The following is a 13,572-nucleotide window of genomic DNA, read 5'->3' as shown; positions in this document are numbered from 1 at the left end:
TATTTTCGCATTTACATGGAATATAGCTATTTCTCTATTCAAAAGTTGATTATAAAATGAATAATGTATAAACTTCAAAATAAGCGAATAAAATATCAAAATACGATTGACTACCTAAACACAATCATGACATAGCTAATACTTGTTTACAACAATAACAAAAAACGCGTCATTGTGTTTCCCTCATTTTTTGAAAATTTTCTGAAAACAGGTTATAAACGAAATGAATCTTTCGTTAACACATGATTTCACAGCATTAATGTAAAGTTTTACCTCCGAATTTATTGTTTAACCAAACTCATTTATTTCGCTTTCAAATTGTGGAAGGTCGCAACGCCTCGCAATATTCCAAAAATTTTACGTGTAATACACGTTCGTACATTCTAGAGTATTTTAAGTTCAATCGAAATAATATTCCTGCAGTTTTTTATATAACTGCTAATTATTAGTATTATAGATTACCTCAAACTCAGCACTATATAAAATATTTCAAGTCAGACATTTTTCTGGGTTTTGATGTGAGAAGACATTGGGCATTAGAATTACATAAAGATGAATCTTAACAAACACACATTGTATTAAACTACTACGCCATCCTAATATAATGTCTATAACTGTGACAATTTTATACATGTATATACTTTACCAAGTAAAGACTACAGAGGAAAAAAGGAAGCAAGTCATTTTTTTATTAGTTTACACAATTGCCCTGTTTTCCACTGACATAGCTCCTTCTTCTCCTGTAGACGAAATCTTAAAATAGCATTAAATTTCTTAGTGACTAACTTTTTCTCACTGTGCGACAGTGGCGTATTTAAGATTTTGTTTGGGGTGGGGCTATGCTAACTTTATTCATGGAAATGTGAAAATTCTGCAACATATTTCATTTACTTTAAAATTGTAAATAAAATTTCGGGGGGGAGGGGGATTAATCCCCGAAGCACCCGGGACAATATTTATCAGAAGGAGTCCAGTTATTTTTTCTAAAAAATGTTACAATTTCTTTGGTTTCTGTTCACATTAGGTTAGTTTAGATCAGTTTAGGTTAAGTTAGGTTAGATTATGTTAGGTTTGGTTAGTTTATATTATATTATGTTATATTATGTTATATTATGTAGGAGTCCACCACAATTTTCGAAGAAAAATGACAAAATGTCGCTTATTTCTATTAATATTAGGTTAGTTCAAGTTAGTTTAGGGTAGTTTAGTTTACGTTAGATCACATTTGGAAAGGTTATGTTAGGTCTAAATACTTGTATCTACCATTTCTCCTGTAAATTTTGTATTTTTTTACGTACTTCTGGACCCCTTCTGTTAAACATTTATCGATCCCCCCCTTAAATACGCCGCTGCTGCGGGATTTAGTGCATGCAAACTACACCTTTCAATCTACATAGTTCTGCTGTCAACTTATTTTCGACCATTTCTTGACTTATCTACTTTTTCCCTTGTGATCTTTAAATGCCTTAATAGGGCCTATACAAATGAAAATTCAACATTAGGTATTACTGCGACATTCATAACATTTTCTTCCAATCTACATATCTATTCATAGGGCACTGTAGCAAATTTGCACATACAAACACACTTTTGAAAATTATAAATGTTTGCACACCATACGTTTGTACTGCGTTTGTACCGGTTTGTACCGTAAAACTTTTCGTTTGTACCGGTCTCAAATTCGAAAAAATCGAAAAATAAAGTGGTCCTGCTAAGTTCACGTGAACATAGCAGGACCACTGATAAATTTCTACAAATTTGGTGATTTTTCTGTACGATTCGTTTGTACTGCGTTTGTACCGGATTGTACCGTAAAAATTTTGGTTTGTACCAGTCTCAAATTCGAAAAAATCGAAAAATAAAGTGGTCCTGCTAAGTTCACGTGAACATAGCAGGACACTGATAAATTTCTACAAATTTGATGATTTTTCTGTACGATTCGCTTGTACTGCGTTTGTACCGGATTGTACCGTAAAAATTTTCGTTTGTACCGGTCCCAAATTCGAAAAAATCAAAAAATAAAGTGGTCCTGCTAAGTTCACGGGAACTTAGCAGGACCACTGATAAATTTCTACAAATGTGATGATTTTTCTATACGATTCGTTTGTACTGCGTTTGTACCGGATTGTACCGTAAAAATTTTGGTTTGTACCAGTCTCAAATTCGAAAAAATCGAAAAATAAAGTGGTCCTGCTAAGTTCACGTGAACATAGCAGGACCACTGATAAATTTCTGCAATTCTTAAGATTTCTCTGTTTGAATCGTTTGTTCTACGTTTGTACCGGATTGTACCGTAAAAATTTTCGTTTGTACCGGTCCCAAATTCGAAAAAATCGAAAAATAAAGTTGTCCTGCTAAGTTCACGTGAACTTAGCAGGACCACTGATAAATTTCTACAAATTTGATGATTTTTCTGTACGATTCGTTTGTACTGCGTTTGTACCGTATTGTACCGTAAAAATTTTCGTTTGTACCGGTCCCAAATTCGAAAAAATCGAAAAATAAAGTGGTCCTGCTAAGTTCACGTGAACTTAGCAGGACCACTGATAAATTTCTACAAATTTGATGATTTTTCTGTACGATTCGTTTGTACTGCGTTTGTACCGGATTGTACCATAAAAATTTTCGTTTGTACCGGTCTCAAATTCAAAAAAATTGAAAAATAATGTGGTGAACTTAGCAGGACCACTGATAAATTTCTACAAATTTGATGATTTTTCTATACGATTCGTTTGTACTGCGTTTGTACCGAATTGTACCGTAAAAATTTTCGTTTGTACCGGTCTCAAATTCGAAAAAATCGAAAAATAAAGTGGTGAACTTAGCAGGACCACTGATAAATTTCTACAAATTTGATGATTTTTCTGTACGATTCGTTTGTACTGCGTTTGTACCGGATTGTACCGTAAAAATTTTCGTTTGTACCGGTCTCAAATTCAAAAAAATTGAAAAATAATGTGGTGAACTTAGCAGGACCACTGATAAATTTCTACAAATTTGATGATTTTTCTATACGATTCGTTTGTACTGCGTTTGTACCGGATTGTACCGTAAAAATTTTCGTTTGTACCGGTCTCAAATTCGAAAAAATCGAAAAATAAAGTGGTGAACTTAGCAGGACCACTGATAAATTTCTACAAATTTGATGATTTTTCTATACGATTCGTTTGTACTGCGTTTGTACCGGATTGTACCGTAAAATTTTCGTTTGTACCGGTCTCAAATTCGAAGAAATCGAAAAATAAAGTGATCCTGCTAAGTTCACGTGAGGTTGGGGATTAGGTTGAGCATTAAATGAGACAGAAACACGGTCAGTGATACTTCTACAGCCCAAAGTCAACAAAACACTGGTCTTGTAAGATCTTGAGGTTAAAATCTACTAAAACAAGAATTGAGCTAGTATCAAACGTTTTAGTTTCAGTAAAACTATTGTTCATTGTGAATAGGATACTAAACAAACAAAATTTTTATTGTACAATATAAATTTGTGATTCCAAATATAAAAATAAGAAAGTAGAGTATTTTTTTGAGTTAAACTGGCAGATAATTGCAAGTAGCCAAGAACGTAACGGGTCGCCCAATTTGAAATTTTGGTAGGAACTTTTGGATCAAAAATTGCCTACACTGCTGAGAAGACGCACGAATCATTGAAACCACCTTTCCAAAAAAAGCAACTGATTTTACCACGAAGATTGAGAAGCAAGAGGCGATTCGCGAATTAGCAACATTCAGTTAGAAAAATTTAAGTTATAGGTTGGAGGGACCAGTATAAAGAAAAAAAGCTCCAATCTATACTTAATATTGTTACTGACTGTACAAGATTTATATGCTACAAATATTGTCAATCCCAAACTACCGTGTCTTCCTCAAAACCCGTACTCCTAAAGAAACCTGACTGCCAAAGACCATAACCCTAGAAGAACCATTTCTCCTTAGAAACTACGACTCCTGAAAATACACGAATCACGAAGAAACACGACTCATAAAGAACAGTCGATCATTCCTAGTCAGAGACGACAAACTCACTCATCCAAAAATGTAGTCAAAAGATTCGGCTGAATCGCGAGCGACACATTATTAATTAATCTTTAAATTCGTACCATAGTTTGACACCTAGAGTTTTAGCAACAGATAATGCAATAGAATATAATGAAAATTGTTTCAAAAACTATTACACGAATGTCTCATTTTGTCTTAGCAGAACACTTTCCTTTCCGAGTTTTTGAATTTCACGCCGATACAAACGAAACTTTTTACGGTACAATCCGGTACAAATGCACTACAAACGATTTGTTAAGAAAAAATCCTCATATTTCTAGAAATTTGTATTCTTGTCCTGATACGTTCACGTGAACGTAGCAGGACCACATTGTTTTTCGATTTTTTCGAATTTCAGATCGGAACAAATGCAAATTTTTAAGGTACAATCCGGTACAAACTCAGTACAAACGATTTGTTAAGGAAAATCTTCAAATTCGTATAAATTTATCAGTGTTCACGCGAATTTAGAAGGACCATTAATTTTTCGATTTTTTCGAATTTGGGACCGGTACAAACGAAAATTTTTACGGTACAGTCCGGTACAAACGTAGAACAAAAGATTCAAATAGACAAATCTTAAGATTTGCAGAAATGTGTATTCTGGTCATGCTATGTTCACGTGAACTTAGCAGGACCACTTTATTTTTCGATTTTTTCGAATTTGAGACCGGTACAAACGAAACTTTTTACGGTACAATCCGGTACAAACGTAGTACAAACGAATCGTACAGAAAAATCATCAAATTTGTAGAAATTTATCAGTGGTCCTGCTAAGTTCACGTGAACTTAACAGGACCACTTTATTTTTCGATTTTTTCGAATTTGGGACCGGTACAAACGAAAATTTTTACGGTACAATCCGGTACAAACGCAGTACAAGCGAATCGTACAGAAAAATCATCAAATTTGTAGAAATTTATCAGTGGTCCTGCTATGTTCACGTGAACTTAGCAGGACCACTTTATTTTTCGATTTTTTCGAATTTGGGACCGGTACAAACGAAAATTTTTACGGTACAGTCCGGTACAAACGTAGAACAAAAGATTCAAATAGACAAATCTTAAGATTTGCAGAAATGTGTATTCTGGTCCTGCTATGTTCACGTGAACTTAGCAGGACCACTTTATTTTTCGATTTTTTCGAATTTGGGACTGGTACAAGCGAAAATTTTTACGGTACAATCCGGTACAAACGTAGAACAAACGATTCAAACAGAGAAATTTTAAGAATTGCAGAAATTTGTATTCTGGTCCTGCTATGTTCACGTGAACTTAGCAGGACCACTTTATTTTTCGATTTTTTCGAATTTGGGACCGGTACAAACGAAAATTTTTACGGTACAATCCGGTACAAACGCAGTACAAGCGAATCGTACAGTAAAATCATCAAATTTGTAGAAATTTATCAGTGGTCCTGCTATGTTCACGTGAACTTAGCAGGACCACTTTATTTTTCGATTTTTTCGAATTTGAGACCGGTACAAACGAAATTTTTTACGGTACAATCCGGTACAAACGCAGTACAAACGAATCGTACAGAAAAATCATCAAATTTGTAGAAATTTATCAGTGGTCCTGCTAAGTTCACGTGAACTTAGCAGGACCACTTTATTTTTCGATTTTTTCGAATTTGGGACTGGTACAAGCGAAAATTTTTACGGTACAATCCGGTACAAACGTAGAACAAACGATTCAAACAGAGAAATTTTAAGAATTGCAGAAATTTGTATTCTGGTCCTGCTAAGTTCACGTGAACTTAGCAGGACCACTTTATTTTTCGATTTTTTCGAATTTGGGACCGGTACAAACGAAAATTTTTACGGTACAATCCGGTACAAACGCAGTACAAACGAATCGTACAGAAAAATCATCAAATTTGTAGAAATTTATCAGTGGTCCTGCTATGTTCACGTGAACTTAGCAGGACCACTTTATTTTTCGATTTTTTCGAATTTGAGACCGGTACAAACGAAAATTTTTACGGTACAAACCGGTACAAACGCAGTACAAACGTATGGTGTGCAAACATTTATAATTTTCAAAAGTGGTCCTGCTAAGTTCACACTCGTACTATTGGATCATTCAGTAGGTAGGCCTAGTTGGCAAAAAAATGTCAGGTAACCTCGAGATTATTTTCAGTCCATGCTGTAAAATTTTACCTTTTCGAAACACTATCAATGAAAAGTTCCATTAAAACGATGCAGCGAAGTGGAATAACTGTCAAAAGGACTCCACAAAATAGTAACTTAAAAAAATTAATGGATGATATTTCACTCAAACAATCCCACAGAATATCTTAAATCTAATCAACTGACAAACAATGCGAATACAGAGACTAAAAGGAACAAAAATTTATCATGAATCATAAATGTCATTAAATTAAGAGTAAGCCCTAATTTTTAGGAAGGACAATCGTCAAAATAACGAATCTTTTTATTAAATACCTAGGTACATAAATAGCAATAAACCTACACCGCATAGATGCACATTATCATTTTCAGGGCAAATATATCAACTTACATATTGTAACGTTTACTAAAAATCTTAATTCGAATCAACTCACTTCCGAATGGTAAATAAGCTTAAAAAATTAGGTATAGGCTATGCAGGATATATTATATTCTTTCAGATTGTGTTACTGTATCTATGTTACGTATTTATATAGGATATGTATTTAGTCAAAATACTTTATACTATCAAAACACATATATACGACTATTTCATAGCGTATAATTCTTGATTAAGTTTTCAATTTTTTTTCGAGTCTTTACTTTCGTAAAATGACACAATGAAACCTTACAAACTCACAAGAAGTATAAATTTATCAATACGAGTACAACCGGTTTTCTGAAGAACACTAGTTTAGCCTTCCATCATCGCGATTTGTTACACCCTGGAAAACCAATGTTTATTGTACAGGATGTTTTAAAACAATACCAACAAAGTTTCTGAGTTGATTCCTGACACCAAGGTAATACAAAAACTATAGACCAACTTGGGTGCACAAATGCTTCCTTTCGGAATTATAAGCTGCCGAAAACATGAAAAAAAAAATGAACACTAAAAGCCAATAGCTCCTAACGTTTGGGACAGTATCCGGGTCAAGACTTCATTTAGGAACTAATATGTGCCCTATCCAAAGATCCAAGTTCCACAATCCTTCAGTACGGCCGCAACAATTTTATAGAGGTAGTTTGTGAGTACTTCAAATTATATGTCTGTGGCCCAACTGCCTCTATAAAAATTGTTGCGTGAGTAGGTTAGAATTCTGAAACATGTATTTTTGGATAGCACATATTCGTTCCTAAGCGAAGTCTTGACTTGACTAACGCAGGTTCCATACTTTTGGAGCTCTGGACCTTTGAAGTTCATTTTTCATGTTTTCGGCAGCCTATGACTGCGAAAGGAAGCAATTGTGCACCCAGGTGGGTCTGTACTTTTTGTCTTATCTTGGTGTCAGGAATAACCTTCCAAACGTTGTCGCCGTTGTTATAAAACACTCTGAATTAACTATTAGTACTTAAAGGTACAAATATTTACTTGCTGCCAAATGAATACAAAATAAAAGAAGAAGGATCTCGAAACTTCTAGTATCACATACATGAATTTGAGGAAGGGGAAAGGAAAATGAAATCCTAGCCTTTATATACGACGTAATTTCTTAAACAGTCGTTTATGAAACGTAATGAGCATGTTATTTATCACGAAAACAGCTCCTTGTGGTCTTATTTACAAAATATATCTAAATTAGGTGTGGTCCATTTTTCTTCCCTGGTCCCCTTTTAGAGATGCAAAAAAAGCCGGCTTTTTTTTGAATCGATGGTTTTTTGCACATAAAAAGGCGGCTTTTTTGAAAAAAAAACGAGAATTTTGGAAATTTTGGCTTTTTTTATTTTCATGATTTTTCTATTTGAATCGCTTTCTTATAGTATACTCTAAAGTTAAATAAGATTCATGACCTAAATACCATATTTCACTCTGGAATTTACCATCATGATGGATGGAACACATGTTTTACGAATTAAAGTAAGCATAAAGTACGTAGTATTTGAGGGCAACTGTAGAAGATATTTAACTTTATTTTAACTTCTGAGTTATCAACATTTTTTTCTTCTCTACGTCATTTCTTTTTAGTCATCCGTGTTTCATTTCTTTAGAGATTAGTAGGCCTACTCTAGCTTCTAGCATATAAGTTAAACTTGTTTTTCAATATATCCGTCAGAGCGTACGTTTGTCAGTATATCTGTCAGAGCGCACTTCCGCATTTTTGTTATACTGTAGCTGTGCAATGATTTAGCAATAATCTTCCGGATACAACCTTGAATACAGTTTTATAGAAATAATCAGTAGCGGATTCAGAAAACTATTTTGGGAGGTGTTTCTCTGCTTAATGTTTGTTTTTTCTAAAATTTCCTAATTTTTATTTGGGAGGAGCTTGAAGTTTATGAGTATAGGCATAACTAATATTTCGTTTTGTTTGTATTCAGCAATAATCTTCGAGACCATTTTATACTGATAATCAGTGGCGGATTTAGAAAAGTATTTTGGGACGGTTTTTCCACATTAATGTTTAGTTTTTCTAAAAAATACCTATTTTTTTTTTAGGAGAGCTTGAAGTTTGAGTAAAGGCATAACAAATATTAAGATTGTATTAGAAATTCTGTAATTTCGGGGTACAGGATTCAATCTGTAAAACATCCCTACCCTAACTCCCTTCGCAAATCCTTCACTGCTAGTAACTAGTAATAACAACGATTTAAAAACGATAAAAGAAATCGGCCAGGGTTCACAGTACACGTACTATCTCTACATTCACAGGTGGAATTAAGAAATACTTTTGTCAAAATGCTTGAATTCGGGGTTGAATCCCGGACTTTCACATAGAAATGCAAAAATTAACCACTCACTCATGGTTGTTGTGCATTTGTGCTTAATTTAAATATATTCTCTCTCTCTATGGCTTATGGAATCCGAAGGTTCAATGCCGCATTACGATCGCACTGAACTTCCATGTATTTAATTTTCTCTGCATTTACTTCTAAACCAATGTCGCTGCAAGCGTTTAGTAAGGCCTATGCATTTCTTTCTATTGTTCTATCATCTCCTATTAAATTTACATCATCAGCATACGCCATAACCTGGTGAATACCATTCAGCTCTAGGGCCTGGTTGCTAACTTTAATTTTTCTTATAGCGTACCCCGGAACAATGCTGAATAATAATGGCGATAACGCATCTCCTTATTTCAGACCATTCTCGACATTGAAGCTCATGGACAAGAATTTTTCTACTCGGACTTTACTCTGGGATTCATTTAATTAATCTAACTAGCTTTTTCGGTATTCCGAATTTTGAAAGAATTCTACAATAATTCCCTCCTATCCGAGTCGTAAACATTTTTAAAATCAATAAACAGCTGATGTGCTGGGTAATATATTCCCATTTCTTTTCGAGTATTTATCGAATAGTAAATATCTGGTCGATAGTTGATCGATTTCCATAAATCTACACTCATAATCTCCAATGATTTCATCTGCGTATGGAATCAATCTTGTTAATATAATGTTAAGAGGAATGCCTCGCTAATTATTACAATGTTTTGTCGCCTTTCTTGTGAATTGAAACAGTGATTGATTCTTTCCACTCTTCTTAAATGTATTCCATAGTTTTTTTTTTTTTTTTTTTTTTTTTAAAAAACGTTGAATTCCTGTCTTTAAAAATTCAGAAACCTTCAGGACAGGGTAAACCGTGATGTTGGTTATAAGTCTAAGAAACCATAGGATCAGATGAACGGTCTATTCCACATATGATCCATGAACAGAAAATTCGGTACTTGCCCGATTCTAAACAAGCTTAAGGAATAATCAGTGAATTCTAGAATTCGGAATTTTACCGATTTTGCAGATCCGAAGCACCTGATAGGTGGTAACAGATTTATACGTATGTGATCAATGAATGAAAAATTTGTTCAAAATATCCATACAATGTATATGAAAGTTAAACCTTAAAAGTTTCAAGAATGTACAGAACCACCCGAAACCAAGCTCTTGATGGGCAGCCTTTAAGATTATCATATAAATGTGTTTCTCTCATGTTTTATTTGATTTTGTTTCAAAAAGAGGGTGTGTGATATTTTGAAGTAAAAATACTACATAAAATTTTGCTAGTTATTTGTGTATCGTTTTTTAAAAAATAAAAGTACTTACTTTTGTGTATAAGAGGTTAAAAAATTATTACATTTATCGGTTAATCCTTAAGAATTAATAATATAAATATATGAAGAATTTTAAGAAAAATCTTTTCGAAATTCATGGTTTATTTTAGGTTTTTTATATTATTACCTACATCAACCACTAATTATATGAGTTTTTGTGCTGTAGAGAAGCGAAACACAGTCTGCTTTACCAATTTACAGCAAAATTTTGAAAAAAGCCCAACATTTCCCAAGCAAAAAAGCGAAGCAGAAAAAACCGAGTTTTTTTTAAAAAAAAGCCGGGTTTTTTCCGAGCCCTTGCATCTCTATCCCCTTTATTTTCGGATATCTTGCGTTCCGAAATTAGGTCCGTCAAAATTAAACAGATTGGCACTGCTTGTGACCCAATTTAGAAAATGTATCGAAATCAAGTAGGTCCATTTTTGTATCTCTGGTAACATTTATGTTTATTCAGATTCATGTGCTTCGTTGTCTAATTTACGAAACAAAATATCTAAACGCAAAACATTTTTAAGAAAAAGTTCCTCATATAATCTATCTATATTGTAAAACTTTGTCTCATAAAGATTGTAGGTAGACCATTTAATAAAAAGAGTGTACGGAATCGATTACCACTACCAGTTTTATTATAAAAGCTTCCACTATAAAAATATTTTCACAAAATACTATACAAAATAATCTCTCTAACATGAATGGTTAGAAATAGGTAGACTTTGACCGTAAGGTCGCACACAGGATCTCCACAGATCCCCGTAGCAGGCATAGCAGAGGAGAATTAAGGAAGCAATGCTCCGTAGCAAGCAGAGGAGGTAAAGTGGCCAACAGAGCCCCGTAGCAGGCTAAGCGGCTGAGGTAGGATTTCCAGACAGAGCCCCGTAGCAGGCTAAACCAGGAGATAGGCGTAGTCCCGTGGCTGGGGTTAGGTTACTCCAAGAGTCCCGTAGCAGACTAGAGGAGGGGCACCAGAAAACTGGATCGAGTGGTCTTCGTCCATCCAATTTGTAGGGTCCTTTGGGTGGCGGTGGCGCTGCTGTTCCGATGTCGTCTTCCGTTCCGTGGGAGGGGCCAGAATCCGTCCTTTGCATGTGACTGTAGATCCATCTGGTGGGAGATCCTCTTGCCGAACCACGTGGTGGTGTTTGTAAACATTGATGCGTGGAATTGTTTGTTTACAACAGCACATAGGGTATTACAATATGTAGATTATTATTATAGGGATTATTTAACATAATTTCTTAAGCAGGCAGGTATGAAACACAATGAATAAGTTGTTTATCACGAATGCAGCTCCTTGTAGTCTAATTTTTAGAACATATCAAAATCACGGGTTTGGTCCAGTTTGCTTCTTTGCTGGCTAACTTCATTATTAAGTAGTAACTTGCAATCGTGCAACGTTGTTAGTGATTTACCGTCGTGTTTTGTGCCGAGTTGCAAATCAGGATACGAAGGCAATGTTGCTGGTAAAAACTTTACCATGGAAGAACAAGGATAAATTTTGTAATGGGTAAAACTATTTCAAGGAAAGGTAGGTCAGTCGCAAAATAATGAATAGTAACGGTGTTATGCATGAACTGACCAAACGCCAAAACGTGACTCTGAGATATTGAAGGAAACACAAAAATATTACTATTAAGATCCAGTTCTTGGCGCTTGGTCAATTACCTTTCCTGAATATTTAAGCAAATAGTAGAGTTTCAAACATTTGTTTAGATTATTTACATTGTCTCCTACACACCGATGTAAAAAGCTCGAAAATCGAAAAATGGCACTTAGTCAATTGATGCATAACACCGTAAGTAGATACGTTTATTATGGATGTAGAGTACGTTAATTATCGTACCGTTCCAAAATCTGAAACTTAAACAAGGCGCGTCTCCCAAGATTTTCTCCCAAACATTAACTTGTCTGTCATTGTCAATACCTATCATTTGCGCAAACGACTAATTCCACAAAGGAACAAATTGCTGCTCAAAAGAAGATAAGTAAAACCTATCAAATAGACCCATTTGTAATAGCGGAGCTATATCATACTTCTTCTTCTTGTTCTAACAAACTAATTCAGGTTTAGTCCAGTTTGCTTCCCTGCATCCCGAAGTTACTATGAAATTCTTCACCCACTGCTTTTTACGGCCTCTGCGAAAAAAAACTTATTCCCATCGATGGTAACTTTGCAAGACCACCGCTCGCAGTGGTATATACAGGATGGTTGTAAATGCAATGCACATTTTTAATTTAGACTATCCTAGAAACTAGCATCAGCTCTAGCCAGGGTTAAAAAAACAACAAAACATGTATTTAAAACATAAGAAGGGTATTTAAAATGTTTAAACATGTTTTAAAACACAGACAAGAACATGTTTTAAACATTTTGAACAATTTAAAACATGATTTTAAACATATATTTCAAAATCGGGTAATAACTTATTTGTTAAGATTTCTTGCTTTTTACTAGAAATCAGTGATGTTATTCCAATTCTTTAATAATCGGTTCTGTATATATACACACATATCATTATATACATATATATAGAGAGAGAGTAGATGGATAGATATAACTCTCTTAGGAAACAAACTGTAGAAGGTAGACAATAGCGGTTTTTTACTGGATACCACAAGTGACAAGAAGCGACATACACATCATTCTAATACAAGGTGGTGTGACGAAATTAGGTACTACTGCAAATATCTAGGAAACAAATTATCCAACATAGATGATTGTAAAAAAAATATTGGAAAGACCTTAATCCAGCAATGGATCGGCAAGTGTTGATAATATGTATGCGTTTCAAATACACGTAGACCTAAATAACCCTCATGACTACAATCATGTGATCCCAGTTTTCATTCTTGATATCTGAGCATTTGAGATTAAGAAATAAACATCTATACCTTGTTCTGAGAAATCATTTATGTTTAAACCTTTAGCTGTGAGAATTTCTAAAAACAAAGATAGTTAAATTAAAATTTACTGTTCGTGAGTATAACTGGGTAAAATTTACTGTTATGTCTGGTTATAAGAAACGGTTCTGCGAACTCGGAATATTTAATAACCGGTTCTAGCGAATCGATCGGAATCGTCTGAATAGCACTACTGCTTGTAACCGATCTTTTCATTTATTTTATCCCTGTTAAGAATACAATGTGTTGCGTACAGAATATTTCAGTATAGATTAGTAATTCTCAACTTTTTTTTTATATCACGACCCCCATTTATTACACCCTCTTGCCAGTAACTCTCATAAGTACTTTCTTGGTTGTAATAAGCTTTCCAGGTAGATTTTAAAATCTACCTCCTATGGAGATTTCACACCATCTATC

Source organism: Thermobia domestica, chromosome 12 (assembly GCF_964235325.1).
Source record: "Thermobia domestica chromosome 12, izTheDome1.hap1.1, whole genome shotgun sequence".
Lineage (NCBI taxonomy): Eukaryota > Metazoa > Arthropoda > Insecta > Zygentoma > Lepismatidae > Thermobia > Thermobia domestica.
Note: the sequence above shows the minus strand (reverse complement) of the source record.